Source organism: Ovis canadensis, chromosome 1, assembly GCF_042477335.2.
Source record: "Ovis canadensis isolate MfBH-ARS-UI-01 breed Bighorn chromosome 1, ARS-UI_OviCan_v2, whole genome shotgun sequence".
Classification (NCBI taxonomy): domain Eukaryota; kingdom Metazoa; phylum Chordata; class Mammalia; order Artiodactyla; family Bovidae; genus Ovis; species Ovis canadensis.
This window is the reverse complement of record NC_091245.1, coordinates 142,096,917-142,114,333: the sequence shown is the minus strand read 5'-3', so window position 1 is coordinate 142,114,333 and position 17,417 is coordinate 142,096,917. Positions and strand designations below refer to the sequence as shown.

The window sequence follows — 17,417 nt, the reverse complement described above, 5'->3', positions numbered from 1 at the left end:
GGTTAATGCTGGCCACAGAGTCTTCCCAAGACCCTGCACAGCAGCACTGGTAGTATTTAAGTTATTGGATTTAGAATACAATGGGCAAGTTGACAAGACAGTGTCTCTCATAGCTCACCTGAATTTTTCTGTGTAAAAGCTGAAACTAATCACTAAACAGATATTCCAGTTTCTCAGCCAGTGTGATCTGTTAAGTTCTCTAGTTAAGGTTATGTTAGATGATTAATGACTTCCCAAACATTGAAATGCCCAGCCTGTGATACTGATTTCAAGGCTCTCTTGACTGTTCTGGTCAAGTCCAGTAACATTTTCTTAATATTCGAATCCGAGAAATATTTTTCAGTCTCCATCTTAACTTTTCTGAGACATTTGATACAATTGACTGCTCCCTGTTTTGAAACTTTGTTTTTGACATCTCCATGGCCACTATATTTTCATTGCCTTTCTCACCAACTGTTGCTTTTCAGTCTCCTTCACCAGATGCTCTTATTCTGTTATCCCCTAAAACTTGGTGTGGTTCAGAATCTGTCCTTTGTCTTTTCTTTTCCTTATAGGGTAATACACTAGCTCCTCTTTGCCTGACTTTAACCCCTTCTGATGCACTGAGTGGCTCCTCAGTCTGTGTCTCTCCTCCAGCCTTCACTTCTGCTGTATCCTTCCTGCTCCTTGCACTGTTTCCCAAACCTGATGCTTTTCTCTCCACACCTCCCGCATCTAGTTAGTCTGCAAAAAATAGTATTTATGTATGTCTCTTGTTTGTACTCTCCTTTTTGCTGGGTTTCCACTGGGATTAGTTCAGAACTTCATATTTCATGTTTTACTTATGTATTATTTCAATAACCTTCAAACTAAACTGCAATATATTTGTTTATATGGCTCTCTCTGTTACAAGATCATAAGCTTCTGGGGTGCAAAGTCTGTGCCTCTGTCATCCCTGGAATCTCAGTACCTAGGAATGTCTGCTGCACAGTGGGTGCTCCATAAATGCTCATTGAGTGAACAGGACCCTGTATCTGAATGTTCACCTTTTGGGGAAGTTCTTTTGCCTAAGACTTCAATGTTTTTATGGCCTGTACTTTTACTGCTTCTTTACGTCTGCGAATTGAGCTCATTAACTTTGAAGTGCCGATTGCCTGTATTGGTATCAGTTCAGCTAGAGCTACCTAAAGGCAAGTTTGGCCGCAGTGAGCATCTTGTTGTAAATGACCAGCTTTGAAAGGTTCCTCTGGGAATCTAATCAATCTCTGAATAGGGACATCTTGCACTGTTGCTTTCCAGGAAGCTGCCAGATGGCTCAAGGAAAAGCATCCTTATTTAAAATCCTTTCAGAGGTGTCCAGGGAAAATGTTGTGGGCAAGCATTCAAACAAGATCAGTAAATGAAGCAGTGACTAGGGAGAGAGTATCATTTAACTTACCTACCCCCAGCTGATCCTTATGCTTGCTTCTGAGCAAAGAGAAGTCTGATTTACTAACTCATCACAGTCCTTAAACTGTGATTTTTAATTCCTGAGAGCCATCTCCAGTGAAGGGGCTACAAACACACCGCTTAACAAAACCTTTAAAATATGTCTTAGGGATGGGATTATGTTGCTACTATGGTTTTTTGTTAAAGGAAGACAAATGGATAGTAACAGAGCTTTGCAAATATCAACAAGCTTTGGGTGATAAATTCTCAGTGTATGAGAGCTTATGAAAAGAATAGACAACAGTGAATGGACTTATTTGAAGAAGAGAAAAGGGCCTACTGTTTGCTTCCCCTAAGGTTTTCACTGTTTCTTCTTCGGTCTTTAATGTGACCACATCAAAAGAGCTGGAGATGTTAAAGAGAATTGGAATTAAGACAAATTCAATTCCATGAATAGAAGTTTCTAGGCAGTTTCCCGGTCCTGGGTAGATCAAACCACACCAATAAATTCAGGGTGTTCCCAACGTGGGGCTGGATTACTTCAGAGATCAATGGGTAATAAGTGTATAGAGTTCTATTTTTAATGGTGTGGGAAAGCAGAAATAACTTGCAATTTCTCTATACTTTTCTCAACAATGAGAATCAAGAATGTTTATCCTTTCTCAAAGTTGTAACCTAAGCTTATCCTAAAATATTTGGGTTTATTTATTTATTTTGTCCTTTGAGGCACATAAGTAGCTAAATAGAAAATTTTTTCCTTGTAAATTAAACTTTTGTATTCCAATATGAAGAACTGAGAATATAATCAATTTTATTTCATTATGCTGGATAAGAAGTCAGAGTTTTAATTTATTCCCATTTTTTATCTGAAAGCAGTTTTCTCAGGAACTGAAAGTGGATTTGGGCAGTGATCCTGTAACATGGATTCTCTAGAGTTGTGTTATAGAAGTTTGTTGCAGATGGGCAAGCTGACCCAGAGTATTTGTCTGTGCTCTCTGTGGCGGGGTGGCTCATTGGCCATCTGTGAGTAATTATACATAATATTAATACCTGGGCATGGGACCTATGTTATTGCCAGATGTGACCATTAAAAGGAAACTTTCAGAAAAACTGGAGAGTTGCCCAGTTTATAAAATAGTATTTTCTTTCCCTGAAATACAAAAATGGCTTTGAGAAAATAAATTACGTTGTCACAAGCGTAGCTTGCAGTTAATAAATCTGGTGAGAATTGCTAAGAAGTAACACTTCCTTCCTGGAAAGGTAGTCAACTCAACCTTACCTTATTCTTCTCAAAAGTGTTAACAAAAGTGTTCCCTTCATTCATCCTTTTATTCTGTCGTATATGCCAGGGGTGCCACTGCAGGCATCCATGGCTATTTACTTCAGAGTTTATGTCCCAACATTGAGTTGGATAAAAACCAATTCTAAGTTGCTAATCTACTTGTCAGATAGACTTTACTAGTATTTACATAGAAAAATGTCAGACTGGGAAAATTCCAGAAGTTGGTACCATCATAGTTATCATCTTTCTGACCAGAAAAAGACCTCTTTCTCCTCTACCTTTGGCTTCTGCATCTTGTATGAAAGTGAAAGTCACTCAGTTGTGTCCAACTCTTTGCAACCCCATGGACTGTAGCCTGCCAGGCTTCACTGTCCATAGGATTCTCCAGGCAAGAATACTGGAGTGGGTTGCCATGCCCTTCTCCAGGGGGTTTTCCCAACCCAGAGATCAAACCCAGGTCACCTTCATTGAAGGCAGATTCTTTACCATCTGAGCCACCAGGGAAGCCCAATCTCTGTTTGGCTTCTCTCTAAAATACAGCTGAAGATAAGCCCCCATGCTGCACCATCTCTCTTATGTCCCTACTTTTGTTTCACTCCTTCATGACCTTTTGCAATAATACTTAAAGAAAAGCACCAGAAAAATAAAGAGCAGTTGGCTAAAGTGAAATCACTTTATATTTAATCTTTTAATAGCTTTTATTCTCCCATCCATAGAAACAACTTGCTAAAAAATCACAAACACACACAGTTACGGGAAAATGCATTCAGAGTGCATAGTCACACCCTGTTATTCATCTTTGACTGTGAAAGTATTTAATCAAGAGACTTGTTAAATCAGAGATTGTACAAATTAACATGACATTCATGTTTTGAAATTCCATTAAGAGAGAAAAGCTACCTTTGAAGTTGGAATAAAATTAAAAGATTGTCTTTTATGTATCAAATCCATTACATTTAGAGAATGATAGGTACATGTGTTTCATATTTTACATGTGAATGACCTGAAAAAAGCCATGACATTTATCCAAAAAGAATAAAAGATAATTAAAAGTGCAGAAAGACTAGCTGTAGAAGGAATACACACACAGACACAAGCATGCACACACACATACTTAAAATGTGTACATGAAAATGCCCAAACCAAAGAAAATTTATTTTAGTTTAAAAAATAAAAGTCAATAGTTTGATTTATTAGGGAGTTCAAGGGAAGTGACTTGGTAGGTATATTCTAGAGGGGAATATTTTTCTTTTTCAGAGAAAGTGGGTACACTTATTTGTGGGTAGTATTTTCTTTTATGTAAGAATTAGTTCTAGTCTGTTTCAGTGTTTGTTTAAAAGGTTTGTTTTGAATTCTTTTTTTCTACCAGGTTAAGGATGATTTTCCAGACAAAGAATTCCTGGTTTAACCAATTTTAAACATCTATAAACATTGCTGCTTCATTTGTGATATGTTTAACATAATCAATGTCTGTCTGGATATCTTAAAGGATTTTGCGTTGTGTGGTCTATTTCTGATTTCCTGGATCTACGTTGAAACATGAAACTTGATGCCACAGATATGTTAGGTCCACAACTGCTGATTTTCCCCTGGTCTTGTTTAGCACTTTTCTTTGTTACATGTAGGCAAATAAGATAAAAGCCAAGAATATCTGGAAACAATCAGTAAACAACAGTTTGAAAATTTCTGCTTCATTTAGACTCATACTTCAGAAAAGAATATACATAGAATAATTAAATTTGCATTTTAATTTTGTCTGTAAAAGTTTATCTACTTGACATCTCTAAAACTATAAATTCCCCATTTACATTGTCTCAAATTAGCAATAGTTTTGTGTAGACCCCTTTCCTCCTGAAAACATGCACACTCAGTTGTTTTATCCACAACTCCAGGATTTTCTCACAGACTTTTCCCATCATCTTTTGTAGAATCAGGGTAATGCACTTCAATGAGAGGAGAAAAGGGCCTAAAGTAGGGTGAGTCCTTAGGCAGTCAGTCTATTTTCAGTAATTCCTTGGAGTGACTCCTGCCTGGGCTTCTGTTGCTGCTGATAGCCATGATTTCCATTTGCTCTAGTGTCTGATGATAAACATAAAGACACCAGTCATAAAGTTTCTTCCTAAAACATAAGATGGCACATCCTGTTATTCTCTACCTTACAAACCTCCAAAGTCTTCCAATAGTTTGATGACAAATATCAAGTTCACTTGGGCTTCCTTGGTAGCTCAGCTGGTAGAGTATCTGCCTGCAAAGGAAGAGACCCCAGGTTGATTTGTGGGTCTGGAATATCTGCTGGAGAAGGGATAGGCTACCCACTCCAGTATTCTTAGGTTCCCTGGTGGCTAAGCTGGTAAAGAATCCGGCTGCAATGTGGGAGACCTGGGTTCAATCCCTGGGTTGGGAAGATCCCCTGGAGAAGAGAAGGGCTACCCACTCCAGTACTATGGCCTGGAGAATTCCATGGACTGTACAGTACATGGGGTTGCAAAGAGCTGGACACAACTGAGAGACTTTCACTTTCATCAAGCTCACTAGTTTCAAATTCAGCATTCACCACGTGCTGGGGTCCATTTGGTCTCACCTTGATCTCATCTCTCCACACAAGAAGTGGCCCAGCCACATCTTTCTATTTTGGTGTATGTGCTTTTACTTTGCTTCCTCTCTTCTTCCTCCTCCTCTTCTTTTTCTTCTTCTCCCTCTCCCTTTTCCCCTCCTCTTCTTCCCCATTCTTTCTTCTTCTATCATCATCATTATGATTATTTTAATATTTGATGACATTATTCAGTCTTCAAATTCACCTCTGTCTTTCTCTCCTCCATTATAGCAAACTGCTATTTCCCTTGGGCTTCTGTTGTAAATTGTTTATACCTTTATGATGTAATTGTTTTAATTCTTAACTTGTAGATGGTTGCACATCACTTTCTTCTGCTAGATTTCGAGTTTCTTGAGCAAGGGGTCCACATCTTATTCACCATTGTATCTCAATGCCTAGCATTGTGTTGTGAAAGGAACATCACATTGAAAAGGAACAAAATGAAAATTAGTAAAGGGGAAAAAAAATCATGGATACATGAAAGACCCAGGGTCACCTTGTTACAAAAAAAAAATTAATTGTTATTTGACCAAGACATATCAAATTTAAAAATACTTAATTATTTTATTAACAGACAGTTAAACACTGGGCACACACATAAATGACTATCAAAGGAAGCTCAGACTAAAGAAAAAATTTAGGAGACTGACTTTGGCAACATAAAACTGGGAAATATTGGAATTCTTAGCTCTGATATATGTCATTATTAAAATATGATTTCTTACACATTTTAATATTTTGTGTGCTTTATGGGATTCATATCTGCATACCTGTCATTATCTATCAGGCTCTGATTTGATAAGAAATGATGGAGAGTTAGCACTCCTGGTTTCCGACAATATACTTAGGCCCATGACTCATCTGAATTAAACTTTCTTTAGGTCCCCTGAAGAAAGCGTTGTTTCATCTTGGCAGTGATTGTAGAAATACAGTTGCAAATTAGGGCCACAGTGGATATCACTAAGAGGAGGAATTTGAAGGAGTACACAAGAGCTAGTTAACAGAGGCAGGAAGAAAGAAAGATTATTTACCTCTTAATATTTCTTAGAGTTTAAAAAGGCTTTTCGATTGATGTACTGTGATGTAAGATTGGTTGAGTCCTCACTTCTCTAGCTCTTATTGCTCAGGTCACTTCAACTACATGTAAAGTACTGAAGATGTGGATTATAATCCAGAAGTACGGGGCTGGATGTTAGTGTCTGAATTGGTTGCTTTGCTTGTTTATTGTTTTATCCACAACTCCAGGATTTTCTCACAGACTTTTCCCATCATCTTTTGTAGAGTCAGGGTAATGCACTTCAATGAGAGGAGAAAAGGGCCTAAAGTAGGGTGAGTCCTTAGACAGTCAGTTTATTTTCAGTAATTCCTTGGAGTGACTCCTGCCTGGGCTTCTGTTGCTACTGATGGCCATGATTTCCATTTGCTCTAGTGTCTGATAATGCAGAAAGTCCCAAAGAAGTCTGTTTGCCCTCAGCAGTGAAAAGATGTTTCTTCATGTGGCTGGCAAATAATCATAGCTTCTTTTGACCATGGAAGTTTCATTTCTCCAGTTATTGAGGTACTTGTGCCAAAGAGTTGAAGTAGGACTTGTTAACAATATAAGTGCACTTGTTAGCAATATAAGGGAGTATATTTTTAGGGACTACAAACCTACGTTCCAGAAGTGAATCTTATCCTTTTACTTTCCTGTACTAAAAAAAAAAAAAAAAAAAGTCTTTTCCTTCTTGGCACACTCTATAATATCCTCTTTTTTGTGGAGTATCTTAATTCTAGCCTTAGGGTATGTTTACATTTTGACCTAAATTTCTCTTCAGTTTCTCCCTAGGAGCCTGGGTTTTTTTACGCAGCTAGGGAGAAGGAAATGGCAACCCACTCCAGTGTTCTTGCCTGGAGAGTCCCAGGGACGGGGGAGCCTGGTGGGCTGCCATCTATGGGGTCGCACAGAGTCGGACATGACTGAAGCGACTTAGCAGCAACAGGGACTCCTGGATTAATTTCAAGCTCTAAAATTTGCTGAACTGAATGAGCCCAGTAGGCTCTACTGTGTTCTTTAAAATGTGTTCTACCCATAACAATATTATTGCTACTTGTCCACATACCTCTGCTTTCAATAGATGTATGGTTGAAATTAAAGAAGTACAAATACAGTTTTCATTCTTCCTGAAACTGGAGTCTTTCTTAAACTTATTTCCAGTGGTCCAGGGTCAATCAGTCAGTTAATCAAATCAACATTCAAATACTCAAGGACTATTCAAGGACCAATGCCTACCTTGTTGCTTGACACAAATCAGATGGTCATTTAACTCCATAGTTCAATCTAGGTCCATTCAGAACCCACGAATGGACCAATGTCTATGTGAAAACGATGTTTGCCCTGAACAGTTGCAGGAATTTTCCTAAAAATCTGCCTATGCTCCAATATCAACATCAGGCAGCATTCATGACTAAATTTCTCCATCATGAGGTATGAGTGACCTTGTGATTATAAGAAATGTACATTTGGTCCTTGGCCCAATTTCTGGCACACTTCCTGAAATATTTGAAATTTCATAGAAACCTCAAGGATGGGGTTTGGAGGGCTTCCATGTTGGAGAATATGTGAAGATTAGGGGAGTGTGGTATGATCAGAGTATAGAAGCCATGTGCCCCTTCCTACATACATTGCCCTATGTGCCTCTTTGGCTGTTGATTTATATCCTTTAATATACACTTTGTAATGAACTAGTCATCTGGTAAGTAGTTTCCTAAATTCTGTGAACTCAGTTCAGTTCAGTTCAGTCACTCAGTCATGTCCGACTCTCTGTGACCCCATGAATTGCAGCACGCCAGGCCTCCCTGTCCATCACCAACTCCAGAAGTTCACCCAAACCCATGTCCATCGAGTCAGTGATGCCATCCAACCATCTAATCCTCTGTCGGTCCCTTCTCCTCCTGCTCTCAATCTGTCCCAGCGTCAGGGTCTTTTCCAATGAATCATCTCTTCACATCATGTGTCCAAAGTATTCGAGTTTCAGTTTCAGCATCAGTCCTTTCAATGAACACCCAGGACTGATCTTTAGGATGGACTGGTTGGATCTCCTTGCAGTCCAAGGGACTCTCAGGAATCTTCTCCAACACCACAGTTAAAAAGTCAATTCTTCGGCGCTCAGCTTTCTTTATAGTTCAACACTCACATCCATACATGACCACTGGAAAAATCATACCCTTGACTAGACGGACCTCTGTTGGTAAAGTAAATGTTTCTGCTTTTTAATATGCTGTCTAGATTGGTTAAAACTTTCCTTCCAAGGAGTAAGTGTCTTTTAATTTCATGGCTGCAGTCACCATCTACAGTGATTTTGGAGTCCAGAAAAATAAAGTCAGCCCCTGTTTCCACTGTTTCCCCATCTATTTGCCATGAAGTGATGGGACCGGATGCCATGATCTTCGTTTTCTGAATGTTGAGCTTTAAGCCAACTTTTTCACTCTCCTCTTTCACTTTCATCAAGAGGCTCTTTAGTTCTTCTTCACTTTCTGCCATAAGAGTGGTGTCATCTGCATATCTGAGGTTATTGATCTTTCTCCTGGCAATCTTGATTCCAGCTTGTGCTTCGTCCAGCCCAGCGTTGCTCATGATGTACTCTGCATATAAATTTAGTACTCACAAATTAATCACACCTCAGCAAGGGGTGTTAGTTCTAAAAAACGTCTTATAAGTCTTCATAGAACTGTTCAACTTCAGCTTCTTCAGCGTTACTGGTTGGGGCATAGACTTGGATTACTGTGATATTGAATGGTTTGCCTTGGAAACAAACAGAGATCATTCTGTCATTTTTGAGATTGCATCCATGTACTGCATTTCAGACTCTTGTTGACCGTGATGGCTACTCCATTTCTTCTAAGTGATTCCTGCCTGCAGTAGTAGATATAATGGTCATCTGAGTTAAACTCACCCATTCCAGTACAGTTTAGTTCGCTGATTCCTAAAATGTCAATGTTCACTCTTGCCATCTCCTGTTTGACCACTTTCAATTTGCCTTGATTTATGAACCTGACATTCCAGATTCCTATGCAATATTGCTCATTACAGCATCAGACCTTGCTTCTATCACCAGTCACACCTACAACTGTGTGTTGTTTTTGCTTTGACTCCATCCTTTCATTCTTTCTGGAGTTATTTCTCCACTGATCTCCAGTAGCATATTGGGCACCTACCAGCCTGGGAAGTTCCTCTTTCAGTATCCTATCATTTTGCCTTTTCATATTGTTCATGGGGTTCTCAAGGCAAGAATACTGAAGTGGTTTGCCATTCCCTTCTCCAGTGGACCACATTCTGTCAGACCTCTTCACCATGACCCGCCTGTCTTGGGTGGCCCCATGGGCATGGCTTAGTTTCATTGAGTTAGACAAGGCTGTGGTCCTAGTGTGATTAGATTGACTAGTTTTCTGTGATTATGGTTTCAGTGTGTCTGCCCTCTGATACCCTCTTGCAACACCTACCATCTTACTTAGGTTTCACTTACCTTGGGTGTGGTGTATCTCTTCACAGCTGCTCTAGCAAAGTGCCGCCGCTACTCCTTACCTTGGATGAGGGGTATCTCCTCACCGCCGCCCCTTCTGACCTTGATGTGCAATAGCTCCTCTCAGCCCTCCTGCACCCGCGCATCCACTGCTCCTTCGACGTGGGGTTGCTCCTCCTGGCCGCCGCCCCTGGCCTCGGGCGTGGGGTAGCTCCTCTCCACTGTACCTGCGCAGTCACAGCCTGGCACTCTTGGCACTCTTTTTCATTATAGGGGACTGGAATGCAAAAATAGGAAGTCAAGAACCACCTGGAGTAACAAGCAAATTTGGCCTTGGAATATGGAATGAAGCAGGGCAAAGACTAATAGAGTTTTGCCGAGAAAATGCACTGGTCACAGCAAACACCCTCTTCTAACAACACAAGAGAAGACTCTACACATGGACATCACCAGATGGTCAACACCAAAATCAGATTGATTATATTCTTTGCAGCCAACAATGGAGAAGCTCTATATAATCAACAAAAATAAGACCGGGAGCTGACTGTGGCTCAGATCATGAACTCCTTATTGCCAAATTCAGACTGAAATTGAAGAAAGTAGGGAAAACCGCTAGACCATTCAGGTATGACCTAAATCAAATCCCTTATGATTATACAGTGGAAGTGAGAAATAGATTTAAGGGACTAGAGCTGATAGATAGAGTGCCTGATGAACTATGGAATGAGGTTCGTGACATTGTACAGGAGACAGGGATCAAGACCATCCCCATGGAAAAGAAATGCAAAAGAGAAAAATGGCTGTCTGAGGAGGCCTTACAAATAGCTGTGAAAAGAAGAGAAGCAAAAAGCAAAAGAGAAAAGGAAAGATAGAAGCATCTGAATGCAGAGTTCCAAAGAATAGCAAGAAGAGATAAGAAAGCCATCCTCAGTGATCAATGCAAAGAAATAGAGGAAAAGAACAGAATGGGAAAGACTAGAGAGTTCTTCAAGAAAATTAGAGCTACCAAGGGAATATTTCATGCAAAGATGTGCTCGTTATAGGACAGAAGTGGTCTGGACCTAACAGAAGCAGAAGATATTAAGAAGAGGTGGCAAGAATACACAGAACTGTACAAAAAAGATCTTCAAGACCAAGATAATCATGATGGTGTGATCACTCACCAGATATCCTGGAATCTGAAGTTAAGTGGGCCTAAGAAAGCATCACTACGAACAAAGCTAGTGGAGGTGATGGAATTCCAGTTGAGCTATTTCAAATCCTCAAAGATGATGCTGTGAAAGTGCTGCACTCAATATGCCAGCAAATTTGGAAAACTCAGCAATGGTCACAGGACTGGAAAAGGTCAGTTTTCATACAATCCCAAAGAAAGGCAATGTCAAAGAATGCTCAAACTATCACACAATTGCACTCATCTCACATGCTGGTAAAGTAATGCTCAGAATTCTCCAAGCCATTCTTCAGCAATACGTGAACCATGAACTTCCAGATGTTCAAGCTGGTTTTAGGAAAGGCAGAGGAACCAGAGATCAAATTGCCAATATCTTCTGGATCATTGAAAAAGCAAGAGAGTTCCAGAAAAACATCTATTTCTGCTTTATTGACTATGCCAAAACCTTTGACTGTGTGGATCACAATAAACTGTGGAAAATTCTTCAAGAGATGGGAATACCAGACCACCAGACCTACCTCTTGAGAAATCTGTATGCAGGTCAGGAAGCAACAGTTAGAACTGGACATGGAACAACAGACTGGTTCCAAATAGGAAAAGCAGTACGTCAAGGCTGTATATTGTCACCCTGCTTGTTTAACTTATATACAGAGTACATCATGAGAAGTATGGGGCTGGAAGAAGCACAAGCTGGAATCAAGATCTTCGGGAGAAATATCAATAACCTCAGATATGCAGATGACACCACCCTTATGGCAGAAAGTGAAGAGGAACTCAAAAGCCTCCTGTTCAAAGTGAAAGAGGAGAGTGAAAAATTTGGCTTAAAGCTCAACATTCAGAAAACTAAGATCATGACATCTGGTCCCATCACTTCATGGGAAATAGATGGGGAAACAGTGGAAACAGTGTCACACTTTATTTTGGGGGGTTCCAAAATCTCTGCAGATGGTGACTGCTGCCATGAAATTAAAAGACACTTACTCCTTGGAAGAAAAGTTATGACCAATCTAGATAGCATATTCAAAAGCAGAGACATTACTTTGCCAACCAGGTCCCATCTAGTCAAGACTATGGTTTTTCCAGTGGTCATGTATGGATGTGAGAGTTGGACTGTGAAGAAGGCTGAGCAATGAAGAATTGATGCTTTTGAACTGTGGTGTTGGAGAAGACTCCTCAGTATCCCTTGGACTGCAAGAAGATCCAACCAGTCCATTCTGAAGGAGATCAGCCCTGGGATTTCCTTGGAAGGAATGATGCTAAAGCTGAAGCTCCAGTACTTTGGCCACCTCATGCAAAGGGTTGACTCAGTGGAAAAGACTGTGATGCTGGGAGGGATTGAGGGCAGGAGGAGAAAGGGACGACAGAGGATGAGATGGCTGGATGGCATCACTGACTCGATGGACGTGAGTCTGAGTGAACTCTGGGAGTTGGTGATGGACAGGGAGGCCTGGTATGCTGCGATTCAGGGGGCCGCAAAGAGTTGGACATGACTGAGCTAGTGAACTGCACAACAAGGGGTGGTGGGAACCTCTAATCTATAGTTGGCCAAAAGCACAGGTGGTAACCTGGAATATAACTGGCATCTGAATGCAGGCAGTGAGCAGTCTTGTGGGACTGATGCCAATACCTGTGAAATCTCATGCTTGCTCTCTGGGTGGATTGTGTCAGAACTGTGGCTTCCCTGGTGGCTTAGATGGTAGAGTCCCCCTGCAGTGCAGGAGACCTAGGCTAGATCCCTCTGTCTGGAAGATCCCCTGGAAAATAAAATGGCTACCCACCCCAGTATTGTTGCCTGGAGAATCCTATGGACAGAGGAGCCTGGCAGGCTACAGTCCACAAAGTCACAGAGTCAGACATGAGTGAAGTGACTTACCATGTTGGACACCCAACTGGTGCTGGAAAATCGCTTGGTGTGAAATTGCTTGGTGCCCCTTCCCCCACATTGGACTTCTTCCCAGATGCTTTAGAGGCCATCCTGTCTTTAGTTCAGGTCCCTTGGGAACATGTGTTTTATTTCCAGCGTGGACAGTTGCCCATTGCTTTTCACTTTCAGCTCCTCTGCTGCTCAAAGCCAGGGGTTTATCCAGTTTCTGGCCATTCATGCTTCTTTTTTGGTGTTAGTAGTTTGTGAAAGTGAAATCGCTTAGTCGTGTCCGACTCTTTGCAACGCCATGGACTGTAGCCTACCTGACTCCTCTGTCCATGGGATTTTCCAGGCAATAGTACTTGAGTGGATTGCCATTTCCTTCTCCAGGGGATCTTCTCGACCCAAGGATTGAACCTGGGTCTCCTGCATTGTAGACAGATGCTTTACCGTGGTGTTAATAATTTCTTTTTCCATGATCTTCTGTGTCCTCTGTGTATGTAGAAGGGCTTTGTATAAAACTCAAATGTTATACATCATACTTGGTACCTGGTTTCTTCCTCCTTTGCATGAAAGGTGGCTGGAATTGATGTGCTTTTGTTTGCATTTGGTCCTGGTTCCAAACTGAGAGGCAGATAATCATTTTGCCTATAGTTTCCTTTTATTAAAAATTAGATTGTCCTATAATTCTTTTAGATGAAGAATTTCTTCTTTTAGACTTAGAAACCCTATGTTCCAGAACCTTCTCGCCAACAAGAACGGTGTACTTCTGTCTGTTAAAAACTTGGGTTGATAGATCCAGTTCTAGCTTCAAGTGCCATTTCCAGGAATTGGCCTTCAGGGGCACCGACAAGGTGGTCGTTCAAGGTCTGAGACCTGTCTTCTATTGACTGTTTCTCAAGGAAGATCAGGTGCTCTGAGTCCCACACGTGGTTTAGGATCTTGATAGCTTGCATTGTGCAGTGCCCACATTCTTTCTGCCTGTCTCCTTGCTCTGTTTGTATTAGTTTTTACTGTCTGGCTTTCTCTGTACATTTACCCATATATGCTTCTGCTTCTAAGATTAGATCATTTGTGTTGGCTCTGTGCATAAATGATTGTATTTGTTTTCTTTTTAAATTTATTATACTGAAGTATGCAGAGTACATCATGAGAAGTGCTGGACTGGAAGAAGCACAAGCTGAAATTAAGATTGCTGGGAGAAATATCAATATCCTCAGATATGCAGATGACACCACTCTTATGGCAGAAAGTGAAGAAGAACTAAAAAGCCTCTTGATGAGAGTGAAAGAGGAGAGTGAAAAAGTTGGCTTAATGGTCAACATTCAGAAAACTAAGATCATGGCATCTGGTCCCATCACTTCATGGGAAATAGATGGGGAAACAGTGGAAACAGTGTCACAGTTTATTTTTCTGGGCTCCAAAATCACTGCAGATGGTGACTGCAGCCATGAAATTAAAAGACGCTTACTTCTTGGAAGAAAAGTTATGACCAACTTAGATAGCATATTCAAAAGCAGAGACATTACTTTGCCAACAAAGGTCCGTCTAGTCAAGGTTATGGTTTTTCCAGTGGTCATGTATGATGCGAGAGTTGGACTGTGAAGAAAGCTGAGCGCCAAAGAATTGATGCTTTTGAACTGTGGTGTTGTAGAAGACTCTTGAGAGTCCCTTGGACTGCAAGGACATCCAACCAGTCCATTCGGAAGGAGATCAGCCCTGGGTGTTCTTTGGAAGGAATGATGCTAAAGCTGAAGCTCCAGTACTTTGGCCACCTCATGGGAAGAGTTCACTCATTGGAAAAGACTCTGATGCTGGGAGGGATTGGGGGCAGGAGGAGAAAGGGATGAAAGAGGATGAGATGGCTGGATGGCATCACTGACTCAATGGAAGTGAGTCTGAGTGAACTCCAGGAGTTGGTGATGGACAGGGAGGCCTGGTGTGCTGCGATTCATGGGATCACAAAGAGTCGGACACGACTTAGCGACTGAACTGATTGACTGACTGATACTGAAGTATAGTTGATTTATAATGCTGTGTTAGTTTCTGGTGTATAGCAAAGTTATTCAGTTATACATATATAGAATAGTTTCATCTGCTTATCTCAAACTTCCAATCCAGCCGTTCCCATCCTGCTCCCCCTTGGCAGCTACAGGTCTGTTCTCTGTCTCTCTGAGTATTTCTGTTTCACAGATAAATTTTTTTTGTGTCATATTTTAGATTCCAAAGATGATAGAATATTTTATATTTCTTTTTCTTCCTGATGTACTTTGCTTACTATGATAATCTCTAGGTCCCTCCAATGACATTATTTCATTCTTTTTTATGACTGAGTAATATTCCACTATATATATGTGTGTGTATGTGTGTGTGTGTGTATGTATATATAAACACATGGACGAATGGAAATATATACATACATATACCACATATTTATCTGTTCATTTGTTGATAGAAATTTAGGCTATTCCTATGTCTTGCCTATTGTAAACAGTACTTCTGTGAATATTGGGATATATCTATCTTTTCAAATTACAATTTTGTCTGGGTATATGCTGACAAGTGGGATTTCAGGATCATATTGGGACTCTATTAATAATTTTGATTTTTTAAGGAACCTCCTTATTGTTCTAGATAGTGGTTGCTCTTATATTCCCAACACTGTGGGAGGGTTTCCTTTTCTCCACATCCTCTCTAGCATTTTTTATTTGTAGACTTTTAAATGATGGCCATTCTGACTGGTGTGAGTTGATATCTTACTGTAGTTTTAATTTGCATTTTTCATATAATTAGTGATGTTGAGTGTCTTTCCATATGCCTATTTGCCACCTGTGTGTCTTCTTAAACAAAATAGAGAAATGTCTGTTTAAATCTTCTGCCCATTTCTTTCTTATTGGGTGTTTTGTTGTTGTTGCTTTTGAGTTGTTTGAACTGTTTTATGCTTTAGTAATTAAGCCCTTGTTGGTCATATCATTTGCAAATATTTTCTGTCAGTTCACAGATTGTCTTTTCATTTTGTTTATGGTTTCCTTTGCTGTCAAAGGGCTTCCTGGTGGCTCAGACAGTAAACAATCTGCCTGCAATATAGGAAACCCGGGTTCATTCCCTGGGTTGGGAAGATCCCTTGGAGAAGGAAATGGCAACCCACTCCAGTATTCTTGCCTAGAGAATTCCATGGACATAGGAGCCTGGTGGGCTACAGTTCATTGGGTCACAAAGAGTCGGACATGACTGAGTGACTAACACATTGCTGAACAAAAGCTTGTAAGTTTGATAAGGTCCCGACTTTGTTTATTTTTGCTTTTATTTATTTATTTATTTTGGCCATACTGTGTGGCTTGCAGAATCTCAGTTCCCCAACCTGGGACTGAACCTGGGCTGTGGCAGTGATAATCTAGAATCCTAACCATTAGGCAACCAGGGAACACCCTATTTTTGATTTTGTTTCTCTTGCCTTGGTAGACTGACCTAAGAAAACATTGATACGGTTTATATCAGATAATGTTTTGCCTATGTTCTCTTCTAGGAGTTTTATGGTATCATGTCTATGTCAACCATTATAATTAAATCACGTGTTCTTACTTGTTGAAATCTCTGTTGTCAGCTGACTAATACCATAAGCCTAATCAACCCCTAATCTCCTAATCAGCCTCTCATTTTAGAGGATGGCTCACATTTGGGAGCCAGTCCTTTCTCCAGATAACTAGTTTTCTAAGTACCCTTCGAAGCCTTGTTTAAAAAAATCAGAGATACAACACAAAACACATTATTGGTGCCTGTTGTGGAGTACCATTTCTATGATACTGTTATTTATCATATTTACCTCCAACAAAATTGGGGTAATCCTAATGGGAATGGCTCCCCACTCCAGTATTCTTACCTGGAGAATTCCATAGACAGAGGAGCCTGGAGTGCTACAGTCCACGGGATCATAAAGAGTCAGGGATGACTGAGCCATTATTATTATTTTTTTAATGAAGGAAGACCTATGCATTGTCAGCTTTGAATTCCCTTTTTCCTTCCTCTTGTGATACCCAATAAACATTTACAAAATGGTAGCTAATGAGATCAGAGCAGAGTTCATTTAGAATTTCTCATCACTTAGGGCTTTCATCTTAGATGGAAGAAGAAATCTTTATCTTATTCTCACTGATGATTCCCATGCACCTAATGGCATGCTTGTGTCATTTCAGAACTCAGTGATTGTTACTGAATGTCTTTCAACTTTAGAAATCAAAAGACCTTTAAAAATAAAGGTTCTTTATGCTCCAGAGTGCATAGCTTGTCAAGAGCCATCAATGGTCTTTTTGTAACTGTCCAGAAAGTGATAAAGTTCAGGAATGTGGACACCTAGGGTTATCTGTTTAAGTTGCCTCTTTTAAAAGTGTCAATTGATTCTTTTGCTCAACATGATTAAATTAAGCTGTTGCTCCCCTGAAACCTTCCAATTCATAGGTTGAAAACGGTAAATGTACTCAGTTATTCATTTGTGTCGGACTGATTGTGACCCCATAGACTGTAGCCCACCAGGTTCCTCTGTCCATGGCACTTACCAGCAAGAATACTGGAACGGGTTGCCATTTCCTAATTCAGGGAATCTT

The 17,417-nt window shown here is 40.3% G+C and overlaps 1 protein-coding gene across 30 annotated transcripts in view; it reads left to right on the top strand.

The window, feature by feature from the left end:
* The window catches only part of LOC138418512 (uncharacterized), a 247,343-nt gene that overhangs the window by 115,727 nt on the left and 114,199 nt on the right, over positions 1 to 17,417 (top strand). Inside the window, exon 4 of one of the 30 annotated variants that reach the window (XR_011248653.1) lies at positions 9,811 to 10,733. The exons of 28 other annotated variants lie outside the window; for them this stretch is intronic. The gene's annotated coding sequence lies outside the window, so the exon portion shown is untranslated. Of the gene's footprint in view, positions 1 to 9,810; positions 10,734 to 17,417 lie in introns of those variants that run through there. One more of the 30 variants, XR_011248643.1, reaches the window with a different exon arrangement.